Source organism: Macaca mulatta, chromosome 13, assembly GCF_049350105.2.
Source record: "Macaca mulatta isolate MMU2019108-1 chromosome 13, T2T-MMU8v2.0, whole genome shotgun sequence".
In the NCBI taxonomy this organism is placed as follows: domain Eukaryota; kingdom Metazoa; phylum Chordata; class Mammalia; order Primates; family Cercopithecidae; genus Macaca; species Macaca mulatta.
In genome coordinates this window covers 28441571-28454623 of record NC_133418.1, presented here as the reverse complement: position 1 = coordinate 28454623, position 13053 = coordinate 28441571, and positions in this window count along the sequence as shown.

The following is a 13053-nucleotide window of genomic DNA, read 5'->3' as shown; positions in this document are numbered from 1 at the left end:
TAGCGAAAGGCTTCTTGAGGGGAAAGCTGTAACTCTGTGAGATGATTTCACAGAACACAAAGAAGTTTCTCAGAAAGCTTCTTTCTCTTTGTTATCGGAGGATATTTCCTTTGGCCCTATAGTCTTCACAGGGATCCGAAATATCTGTTCTCAGATTCTACAGAAATAAGGCTAGCAAAGAGATCCACGAAATACAGATGTGACTCTGTGAGATGAATTAACAGAACACTAAGCAGTTTCTCAGAAAGCTTCTTTCCAGATTTCATCTGAGGATATTTCCTTTTTCAACATATCCCTCTATGGGCTTCCAAATATCACTTTGCCAATTCCAGAAGAACTGTCTTAGCGAAAGGCTTCTTGAGGGGAAAGCTGTAACTCTGTGAGATGATTTCACAGAACACAAAGAAGTTTCTCAGAAAGCTTCTTTCTCTTTGTTATCGTAGGATATTTCCTTTGACCCCATAGTCTTCCAAGGGATCCGAAATATCTGTTCTCAGATTCCACAGAAATAATGCTAGCAAAGAGATCCACGAAATACAGATGTAACTCTGTGAGGTGAATTAACAGAACACTAAGCAGTTTCTCAGAAAGCTTCTTTCCAGATTTCATCCGAGGATATTTCCTTTTTCACCATAGCCCTCTATGGGCTTCCAAATATCACTTTGCCAATTCCACAAGAACTGTCTTAGCGATAGGCTTCTTGAGGGGAAAGCTGTAACTCTGTGAGATGATTTCACAGAACACAAAGAAGTTTCTCAGAAAGCTTCTTTCTCTTTGTTATCGGAGGATATTTCCTTTGGCCCTATACTCTTCAAAGGAATCCAAAATATTTGTTCTCAGATTCCACAGAAATAAGGCTAGCAAAGAGATCCACGAAATACAGATGTAACTCTGTGAGATGAATTAACAGAACGCTAAGCAGGTTCTCAGAAAGCTTCTCTCCAGATTTCATCTGAGGATATTTCCTTTTTCACCATAGCCCTCTATGGGCTTCCAAATATCACTTTGCCAATTCCACAAGAACTGTCTTAGCGAAAGGCTTCTTGAGGGAAAGGTGTAACTCTGTGAGATGATTTCACAGAACACAAAGAAGTTTCTCAGAAAGCTTCTTTCTCTTTGTTATCGGAGGATATTTCCTTTGGCCCTATAGTCTTCACAGGGATCCGAAATATCTGTTCTCAGATTCCACAGAAATAAGGCTAGCAAAGAGATCCACGAAATACAGATGTGACTCTGTGAGATGAATTAACAGAACACTAAGTAGTTTCTCAGAAAGCTTCTTTCCAGATTTCATCTGAAGATATTTCCTTTTTCACCATAGCCCTCTATGGGCTTCCAAATATCACTTTGCCAATTCCAGAAGAACTGTCTTAGCGATAGGCTTCTTGAGGGGAAAGCTGTAACTCTGTGAGATGATTTCACAGAACACAAAGAAGTTTCTCAGAAAGCTTCTTTCTCTTTGTTATCGGAGGATATTTCCTTTGGCCCTATACTCTTCAAAGGAATCCAAAATATTTGTTCTCAGATTCCACAGAAATAAGGCTAGCAAAGAGATCCACGAAATACAGATGTAACTCTGTGAGATGAATTAACAGAACGCTAAGCAGGTTCTCAGAAAGCTTCTCTCCAGATTTCATCTGAGGATATTTCCTTTTTCACCATAGCCCTCTATGGGCTTCCAAATATCACTTTGCCAATTCCACAAGAACTGTCTTAGCGAAAGGCTTCTTGAGGGAAAGGTGTAACTCTGTGAGATGATTTCACAGAACACAAAGAAGTTTCTCAGAAAGCTTCTTTCTCTTTGATATCGGAGGATATTTCCTTTGGTCTTATAGTCTTCAAAGGGATCCGAAATATCTGTTCTCAGATTCCACAGAAATAAGGCTAGCAAAGATATCCACGAAATACAGATGTAACTCTGTGATATGAATTAACAGAACACTAAGCAGTTTCTCAGAAAGCTTCTTTCCAGATTTCATCTGAGCATATTTCCTTTTTCACCATAGCTCTCTATGGGCTTCCAAATATCACTTTGCCAATTCCACAAGAACTGTCTTAGCGAAAGGCTTCTTGAGGGGAAAGCTGTAACTCGGCAAGATGATTTCACAGAACACAAAGAAGTTTCTCAGAAAGCTTCTTTCTCTTTGTTATCGTAGGATATTTCCTTTGGCCCTATAGTCTTCCAAGGGATCCGAAATATCTGTTCTCAGATTCCACAGATATAAGGCTAGCAAAGATATCCACGAAATACAGATGTAACTCTGTGAGATGAATCAACAGAACACTAAGCAGTTTCTCAGAAAGCTTCTTTCCAGATTTCATCTGAGGATATTTCCTTTTTCACCATAGCCCTCTAAGGGCTTCCAAATATCACTTTGGCAATTCCACAAGAACTGTCTTAGCGAAAGGCTTCTTGAGGGGAAAGCTGTAACTCTGTGAGATGATTTCACAGAACACAAAGAAGTTTCTCAGAAAGCTTCTTTCTCTTTGTTATCGTAGGATATTTCCTTTGGCCCTATAGTCTTCCAAGGGATCCGAAATATCTGTTCTCAGATTCCACAGAAATAAGGCTAGAAAAGAGATCCACGAAATACAGATGTAACTCTGTGAGGTGAATTAACAGAACACTAAGCAGTTTCTCAGAAATCTTCTTTCCAGATTTCATCTGAGGATATTTCCTTTTTCACCATAGCCCTCTATGGGCTACCAAATATCACTTTGCCAATTCCACAAGAACTGTCTTAGCGAAAGGCCTCTTGAGGGGAAAGCTGTAACTCTGTGAGATGATTTCACAGAACACAAAGAAGTTTCTCAGAAAGCTTCTTTCTCTTTGTTATCGGAGGATATTTCCTTTGGCTCTAGAGTCTTCCAAGGGATCCGAAATATCTGTTCTCAGATTCCACAGAAATAAGGCTAGCAAAGAGATCCACGAAATACAGATGTAACTCTGTGAGATTAATTAACAGAACACTAAGCAGTTTCTCAGAAAGCTTCTTTCCAGATTTCATCTGAGGATATTTCTTTTTTCACCATAGCCCTCTATGGCCTTCCAAATATCACTTTGCCAATTCCACAAGAACTGTCTTAGCGAAAGGCTTCTTGAGGGGAAAGCTGTAACTCTGTGAGATGATTTCACAGAACACAAAGAAGTTTGCCAGAAAGCTTCTTTCTCTTTGTTATCGGAGGATATTTCCTTTGGCCCTATAGTCTTCAAAGGGATCCGAAATATCTGTTCTCAGATTCCTCAGAAATAAGGCTAGCAAAGAGATCCACGAAATACAGATGTAACTCTGTGAGATGAATTAAGAGAACACTAAGCAGTTTCTCAGAAAGCTTCTTTCCAGATTTCATCTGAAGATATTTCCTTTTTCACCCTAGAACTCTATGGGCTTCCAAATATCACATTGCCAATTCCACAAGAACTGGCTTAGCGAAAGATTTCTTGAGGGGAAAGCTGTAACTCTGTGAGATGATTTCACAGAACACAAAGAAGTTTCTCAGAAAGCTTCTTTCTCTTTGTTATCGGAGGATATTGCCTTTGGCCCTATAGTCTTCCAAGGAATCCGAAATATCTGTTCTTAGATTCCACAGAAATAAGGCTAGCAAAGAGATCCACGAAATACAGATGTATTTCTGTGAGATGAATTAACAGAACACTAAGCAGTTTCTCAGAAAACTTCTTTCCAGATTTCATCTGAGGATATTTCCATTTTCACCATAGCCCTCTATGGGCTTCCAAATATCACTTTGCCAATTCCACAAGAACTGTCTTAGCGAAAGGCTTCTTGAGGGGAAAGCTGTAACTCTGTGAGATGATTTCACAGAACACAAAGAAGTTTCTCAGAAAGCTTCTTTCTCTTTGTTATCGGAGGATATTTCCTTTGGCCCTATAGTCTTCCAAGGGATCCGAAATATCTGTTCTCAGATTCCACAGAAATAAGGCTAGCAAAGAGATCCACGAAATACAGATGTAACTCTGTGAGGTGAATTAACAGAACACTAAGCAGTTTCTCAGAAATCTTCTTTCCAGATTTCATCTGAGGATATTTCCTTTTTCACCATAGCCCTCTGTGGGCTACCAAATATCACTTTGCCAATTCCACAAGAACTGTCTTAGCGAAAGGCTTCTTGAGGGGAAAGCTGTAACTCTGTGAGATGATTTCACAGAACACAAAGAAGTTTCTCAGAAAGCTTCTTTCTCTTTGTTATCGGAGGATATTTCCTTTGGCTCTATAGTCTTCCAAGGGATCCGAAATATCTGTTCTCAGATTCCACAGAAATAAGGCTAGCAAAGAGATCCACGAAATACAGATGTAACTCTGTGAGATTAATTAACAGAACACTAAGCAGTTTCTCAGAAAGCTTCTTTCCAGATTTCATCTGAGGATATTTCCTTTTTCACCATAGCCCTCTATGGCCTTCCAAATATCACTTTGCCAATTCCACAAGAACTGTCTTAGCGAAAGGCTTCTTGAGGGGAAAGCTGTAACTCTGTGAGATGATTTCACAGAACACAAAGAAGTTTCTCAGAAAGCTTCTTTCTCTTTGTTATCGGAGGATATTTCCTTTGGCCCTATAGTCTTCCAAGGGATCCGAAATATCTGTTCTCAGATTCCACAGAAATAAGGCTAGCAAAGAGATCCACGAAATACAGATGTGACTCTGTGAGATGAATTAACAGAACACTAAGCAGTTTCTCAGAAAGCTTCTTTCCAGATTTCATCTGAGGATATTTCCTTTTTCACCGTAGCCCTCTATGGGCTTCCAAATATCACTTTGCCAATTCCAGAAGAACTGTCTTAGCGAAAGGCTTCTTGAGGGGAAAGCTGTAACTCTGTGAGATGATTTCACAGAACACGAAGAAGTTTCTCAGAAAGCTTCTTTCTCTTTGTTATCGTAGGATATTTCCTTTGACCCCATAGTCTTCCAAGGGATCCGAAATATCTGTTCTCAGATTCCACAGAAATAATGCTAGCAAAGAGATCCACGAAATACAGATGTAACTCTGTGAGGTGAATTAACAGAACACTAAGCAGTTTCTCAGAAAGCTTCTTTCCAGATTTCATCCGAGGATATTTCCTTTTTCACCATAGCCCTCTATGGGCTTCCAAATATCACTTTGCCAATTCCACAAGAACTGTCTTAGCGATAGGCTTCTTGAGGGGAAAGCTGTAACTCTGTGAGATGATTTCACAGAACACAAAGAAGTTTCTCAGAAAGCTTCTTTCTCTTTGTTATCGGAGGATATTTCCTTTGGCCCTATACTCTTCAAAGGAATCCAAAATATTTGTTCTCAGATTCCACAGAAATAAGGCTAGCAAAGAGATCCACCGAATACAGATGTAACTCTGTGAGATGAATTAACAGAACGCTAAGCAGGTTCTCAGAAAGCTTCTCTCCAGATTTCATCTGAGGATATTTCCTTTTTCACCATAGCCCTCTATGGGCTTCCAAATATCACTTTGCCAATTCCACAAGAACTGTCTTAGCGAAAGGCTTCTTGAGGGAAAGGTGTAACTCTGTGAGATGATTTCACAGAACACAAAGAAGTTTCTCAGAAAGCTTCTTTCTCTTTGTTATCGGAGGATATTTCCTTTGGCCCTATAGTCTTCACAAGGATCCGAAATATCTGTTCTCAGATTCCACAGAAATAAGGCTAGCAAAGAGATCCACGAAATACAGATGTGACTCTGTGAGATGAATTAACAGAACACTAAGCAGTTTCTCAGAAAGCTTCTTTCCAGATTTCATCTGAAGATATTTCCTTTTTCACCATAGCCTTCTATGGGCTTCCAAATATCACTTTGCCAATTCCAGAAGAACTGTCTTAGCGAAAGGCTTCTTGAGGGGAAAGCTGTAACTCTGTGAGATGATTTCACAGAACACAAAGAAGTTTCTCAGAAAGCTTCTTTCTCTTTGTTATCGTAGGATATTTCCTTTGACCCCATAGTCTTCCAAGGGATCCGAAATATCTGTTCTCAGATTCCACAGAAATAATGCTAGCAAAGAGATCCACGAAATACAGTTGTAACTGTGTGAGGTGAATTAACAGAACACTTAAGCAGTTTCTCAGAAAGCTTCTTTCCAGATTTCATCCGAGGATATTTCCTTTTTCACCATAGCCCTCTATGGGCTTCCAAATATCACTTTGCCAATTCCACAAGAACTGTCTTAGCGATAGGCTTCTTGAGGGGAAAGCTGTAACTCTGTGAGATGATTTCACAGAACACAAAGAAGTTTCTCAGAAAGCTTCTTTCTCTTTGTTATCGGAGGATATTTCCTTTGGCCCTATACTCTTCAAAGGAATCCAAAATATTTGTTCTCAGATTCCACAGAAATAAGGCTAGCAAAGAGATCGACGAAATACAGATGTAACTCTGTGAGATGAATTAACAGAACGCTAAGCAGGTTCTCAGAAAGCTTCTCTCCAGATTTCATCTGAGGATATTTCCTTTTTCACCATAGCCCTCTATGGGCTTCCAAATATCACTTTGCCAATTCCACAAGAACTGTCTTAGCGAAAGGCTTCTTGAGGGAAAGGTGTAACTCTGTGAGATGATTTCACAGAACACAAAGAAGTTTCTCAGAAAGCTTCTTTCTCTTTGTTATCGGAGGATATTTCCTTTGGTCCTATAGTCTTCAAAGGGATCCGAAATATCTGTTCTCAGATTCCACAGAAATAAGGCTAGCAAAGATATCCACGAAATACAGATGTAACTCTGTGATATGAATTAACAGAACACTAAGCAGTTTCTCAGAAAGCTTCTTTCCAGATTTCATCTGAGCATATTTCCTTTTTCACCATAGCTCTCTATGGGCTTCCAAATATCACTTTGCCAATTCCACAAGAACTGTCTTAGCGAAAGGCTTCTTGAGGGGAAAGCTGTAACTCGGCGAGATGATTTCACAGAACACAAAGAAGTTTCTCAGAAAGCTTCTTTCTCTTTGTTATCGTAGGATATTTCCTTTGGCCCTATAGTCTTCCAAGGGATCCGAAATATCTGTTCTCAGATTCCACAGATATAAGGCTAGCAAAGAGATCCACGAAATACAGATGTAAATCTGTGAGATGAATCAACAGAACACTAAGCAGTTTCTCAGAAAGCTTCTTTCCAGATTTCATCTGAGGATATTTCCTTTTTCACCATAGCCCTCTAAGGGCTTCCAAATATCACTTTGGCAATTCCACAAGAACTGTCTTAGCGAAAGGCTTCTTGAGGGGAAAGCTGTAACTATGTGAGATGATTTCACAGAACACAAAGAAGTTTCTCAGAAAGCTTCTTTCTCTTTGTTATCGGAGGATATTTCCTTTGGCCCTATAGTCTTCCAAGGGATCCGAAATATCTGTTCTCAGATTCCACAGAAATAAGGCTAGAAAAGAGATCCACGAAATACAGATGTAACTCTGTGAGGTGAATTAACAGAACACTAAGCAGTTTCTCAGAAATCTTCTTTCCAGATTTCATCTGAGGATATTTCCTTTTTCACCATAGCCCTCTATGGGCTACCAAATATCACTTTGCCAATTCCACAAGAACTGTCTTAGAGAAAGGCTTCTTGAGGGGAAAGCTGTAACTCTGTGAGATGATTTCACAGAACACAAAGAAGTTTCTCAGAAAGCTTCTTTCTCTTTGTTATCGGAGGATATTTCCTTTGGCTCTATAGTCTTCCAAGGGATCCGAAATATCTGTTCTCATATTCCACAGAAATAAGGCTAGCAAAGAGATCCACGAAATACAGATGTAACTCTGTGAGATTAATTAACAGAACACTAAGCAGTTTCTCAGAAAGCTTCTTTCCAGATTTCATCTGAGGATATTTCCTTTTTCACCATAGCCCTCTATGGCCTTCCAAATATCACTTTGCCAATTCCACAAGAACTGTCTTAGCGAAAGACTTCTTGAGGGGAAAGCTGTAACTCTGTGAGATGATTTCACAGAACACAAAGAAGTTTCTCAGAAAGCTTCTTTCTCTTTGTTATCGGAGGATATTGCCTTTGGCCCTATAGTCTTCCAAGGAATCCGAAATATCTGTTCTTAGATTCCACAGAAATAAGGCTAGCAAAGAGATCCACGAAATACAGATGTATTTCTGTGAGATGAATTAACAGAACACTAAGCAGTTTCTCAGAAAACTTCTTTCCAGATTTCATCTGAGGATATTTCCATTTTCACCATAGCCCTCTATGGGCTTCCAAATATCACTTTGCCAATTCCACAAGAACTGTCTTAGCGAAAGGCTTCGTGAGGGGAAAGCTGTAACTCTGTGAGATGATTTCACAGAACACAAAGAAGTTTCTCAGAAAGCTTCTTTCTCTTTGTTATCGGAGGATATTTCCTTTGGCCCTATAGTCTTCCAAGGGATCCGAAATATCTGTTCTCAGATTCCACAGAAATAAGGCTAGCAAAGAGATCCACGAAATACAGATGTAACACTGTGAGGTGAATTAACAGAACACTAAGCAGTTTCTCAGAAATCTTCTTTCCAGATTTCATCTGAGGATATTTCCTTTTTCACCATAGCCCTCTGTGGGCTACCAAATATCACTTTGCCAATTCCACAAGAACTGTCTTAGCGAAAGGCTTCTTGAGGGGAAAGCTGTAACTCTGTGAGATGATTTCACAGAACACAAAGAAGTTTCTCAGAAGGCTTCTTTCTCTTTGTTATCGGAGGATATTTCCTTTGGCTCTATAGTCTTCCAAGGGATCCGAAATATCTGTTCTCAGATTCCACAGAAATAAGGTTAGCAAAGAGATCCACGAAATACAGATGTAACTCTGTGAGATTAATTAACAGAACACTAAGCAGTTTCTCAGAAAGCTTCTTTCCAGATTTCATCTGAGGATATTTCCTTTTTCACCATAGCCCTCTATGGCCTTCCAAATATCACTTTGCCAATTCCAGAAGAACTGTCTTAGCGAAAGGATTCTTGAGGGGAAAGCTGTAACTCTGTGAGATGATTTCACAGAACACAAAGAAGTTTCTCAGAAAGCTTCTTTCTCTTTGTTATCGGAGGATATTTCCTTTGGCCCTATAGTCTTCACAGGGATCCGAAATATCGGTTCTCAGATTCCACAGAAATAAGGCTAGCAAAGAGATCCACGAAATACAGATGTGACTCTGTGAGATGAATTAACAGAACACTAAGCAGTTTCTCAGAAAGCTTCTTTCCAGATTTCATCTGAGGATATTTCCTTTTTCACCATAGCCCTCTATGGGCTTCCAAATATCACTTTGCCAATTCCAGAAGAACTGTCTTAGCGAAAGGCTTCTTGAGGGGAAAGCTGTAACTCTGTGAGATGATTTCACAGAACACAAAGAAGTTTCTCAGAAAGCTTCTTTCTCTTTGTTATCGTAGGATATTTCCTTTGACTCCATAGTCTTCCAAGGGATCCGAAATATCTGTTCTCAGATTCCACAGAAATAATGCTAGCAAAGAGATCCACGAAATACAGATGTAACTCTGTGAGGTGAATTAACAGAACACTAAGCAGTTTCTCAGAAAGCTTCTTTCCAGATTTCATCCGAGGATATTTCCTTTTTCACCATAGCACTCTATGGGCTTCCAAATATCACTTTGCCAATTCCACAAGAACTGTCTTAGCGATAAGCTTCTTGAGGGGAAAGCTGTAACTCTGTGAATTGATTTCACAGAACACAAAGAAGTTTCTCAGAAAGCTTCTTTCTCTTTGTTATCGGAGGATATTTCCTTTGGCCCTACACTCTTCAAAGGAATCCAAAATATTTGTTCTCAGATTCCACAGAAATAAGGCTAGCAAAGAGATCCACGAAATACAGATGTAACTCTGTGAGATGAATTAACAGAACGCTAAGCAGGTTCTCAGAAAGCTTCTCTCCAGATTTCATCTGAGGATATTTCCTTTTTCACCATAGCCCTCTATGGGCTTCCAAATATCACTTTGCCAATTCCACAAGAACTGTCTTAGCGAAAGGCTTCTTGAGGGAAAGGTGTAACTCTGTGAGATGATTTCACAGAACACAAAGAAGTTTCTCAGAAAGCTTCTTTCTCTTTGTTATCGGAGGATATTTCCTTTGGCCCTATAGTCTTCACAGGGATCCGAAATATCTGTTCTCAGATTCCACAGAAATAAGGCTAGCAAAGAGATCCACGAAATACAGATGTGACTCTGTGAGATGAATTAACAGAACACTAAGCAGTTTCTCAGAAAGCTTCTTTCCAGATTTCATCTGAAGATATTTCCTTTTTCACCATAGCCCTCTATGGGCTTCCAAATATCACTTTGCCAATTCCAGAAGAACTGTCTTAGCGAAAGGCTTCTTGAGGGGAAAGCTGTAACTCTGTGAGATGATTTCACAGAACACAAAGAAGTTTCTCAGAAAGCTTCTTTCTCTTTGTTATCGTAGGATATTTCCTTTGACCCCATAGTATTCCAAGGGATCCGAAATATCTGTTCTCAGATTCCACAGAAATAATGCTAGCAAAGAGATCCACGAAATACCGTTGTAACTCTGTGAGGTGAATTAACAGAACACTAAGCAGTTTCTCAGAAAGCTTCTTTCCAGATTTCATCCGAGGATATTTCCTTTTTCACCATAGCCCTCTATGGGCTTCCAAATATCACTTTGCCAATTACACAAGAACTGTCTTAGCGATAGGCTTCTTGAGGGGAAGGCTGTAACTCTGTGAGATGATTTCACAGAACACAAAGAAGTTTCTCAGAAAGCTTCTTTCTCTTTGTTATCGGAGGATATTTCCTTTGGCCCTATACTCTTCAAAGGAATCCAAAATATTTGTTCTCAGATTCCACAGAAATAAGGCTAGCAAAGAGATCCACGAAATACAGATGTAACTCTGTGAGATGAATTAACAGAACGCTAAGCAGGTTCTCAGAAAGCTTCTCTCCAGATTTCATCTGAGGATATTTCCTTTTTCACCATAGCCCTCTATGGGCTTCCAAATATCACTTTGCCAATTCCACAAGAACTGTCTTAGCGAAAGGCTTCTTGAGGGAAAGGTGTAACTCTGTGAGATGATTTCACGGAACACAAAGAAGTTTCTCAGAAAGCTTCTTTCTCTTTGTTATCGGAGGATATTTCCTTTGGCCCTATAGTCTTCACAGGGATCCGAAATATCTGTTCTCAGATTCCACAGAAATAAGGCTAGCAAAGAGATCCACGAAATACAGATGTGACTCTGTGAGATGAATTAACAGAACACTAAGCAGTTTCTCAGAAAGCTTCTTTCCAGATTTCATCTGAAGATATTTCCTTTTTCACCATAGCCCTCTATGGGCTTCCAAATATCACTTTGCCAATTCCAGAAGAACTGTCTTAGCGAAAGGCTTCTTGAGGGGAAAGCTGTAACTCTGTGAGATGATTTCACAGAACACAAAGAAGTTTCTCAGAAAGCTTCTTTCTCTTTGTTATCGTAGGATATTTCCTTTGACCCCATAGTATTCCAAGGGATCCGAAATATCTGTTCTCAGATTCCACAGAAATAATGCTAGCAAAGAGATCCACGAAATACCGTTGTAACTCTGTGAGGTGAATTAACAGAACACTAAGCAGTTTCTCAGAAAGCTTCTTTCCAGATTTCATCCGAGGATATTTCCTTTTTCACCATAGCCCTCTATGGGCTTCCAAATATCACTTTGCCAATTACACAAGAACTGTCTTAGCGATAGGCTTCTTGAGGGGAAGGCTGTAACTCTGTGAGATGATTTCACAGAACACAAAGAAGTTTCTCAGAAAGCTTCTTTCTCTTTGTTATCGGAGGATATTTCCTTTGGCCCTATACTCTTCAAAGGAATCCAAAATATTTGTTCTCAGATTCCACAGAAATAAGGCTAGCAAAGAGATCCACGAAATACAGATGTAACTCTGTGAGATGAATTAACAGAACGCTAAGCAGGTTCTCAGAAAGCTTCTCTCCAGATTTCATCTGAGGATATTTCCTTTTTCACCATAGCCCTCTATGGGCTTCCAAATATCACTTTGCCAATTCCACAAGAACTGTCTTAGCGAAAGGCTTCTTGAGGGAAAGGTGTAACTCTGTGAGATGATTTCACGGAACACAAAGAAGTTTCTCAGAAAGCTTCTTTCTCTTTGTTATCGGAGGATATTTCCTTTGGCCCTATAGTCTTCACAGGGATCCGAAATATCTGTTCTCAGATTCCACAGAAATAAGGCTAGCAAAGAGATCCACGAAATACAGATGTGACTCTGTGAGATGAATTAACAGAACACTAAGCAGTTTCTCAGAAAGCTTCTTTCCAGATTTCATCTGAAGATATTTCCTTTTTCACCATAGCCCTCTATGGGCTTCCAAATATCACTTTGCCAATTCCAGAAGAACTGTCTTAGCGAAAGGCTTCTTGAGGGGAAAGCTGTAACTCTGTGAGATGATTTCACAGAACACAAAGAAGTTTCTCAGAAAGCTTCTTTCTCTTTGTTATCGTAGGATATTTCCTTTGACCCCATAGTATTCCAAGGGATCCGAAATATCTGTTCTCAGATTCCACAGAAATAATGCTAGCAAAGAGATCCACGAAATACCGTTGTAACTCTGTGAGGTGAATTAACAGAACACTAAGCAGTTTCTCAGAAAGCTTCTTTCCAGATTTCATCCGAGGATATTTCCTTTTTCACCATAGCCCTCTATGGGCTTCCAAATATCACTTTGCCAATTCCACAAGAACTGTCTTAGCGAAAGGCTTCTTGAGGGGAAAGCTGTAACTCTGTGAGATGATTTCACAGAACACAAAGAAGTTTCTCAGAAAGCTTCTTTCTCTTTGTTATCGGAGGATATTTCCTTTGGCTCTATAGTCTTCCAAGTGATCCGAAATATCTGTTCTCAGATTCCACAGAAATAAGGCTAGCAAAGAGATCCACGAATTACAGATGTAACTCTGTGAGATTAATTAACAGAACACTAAGCAGTTTCTCAGAAAGCTTCTTTCCAGATTTCATGTGAGCATATTTCCTTTTTCACCATAGCCCTCTATGGGCTTCCAAATATCACTTTGCCAATTCCACAAGAACTGTTTTAGCGAAAGGCTTCTTGAGTGGAAA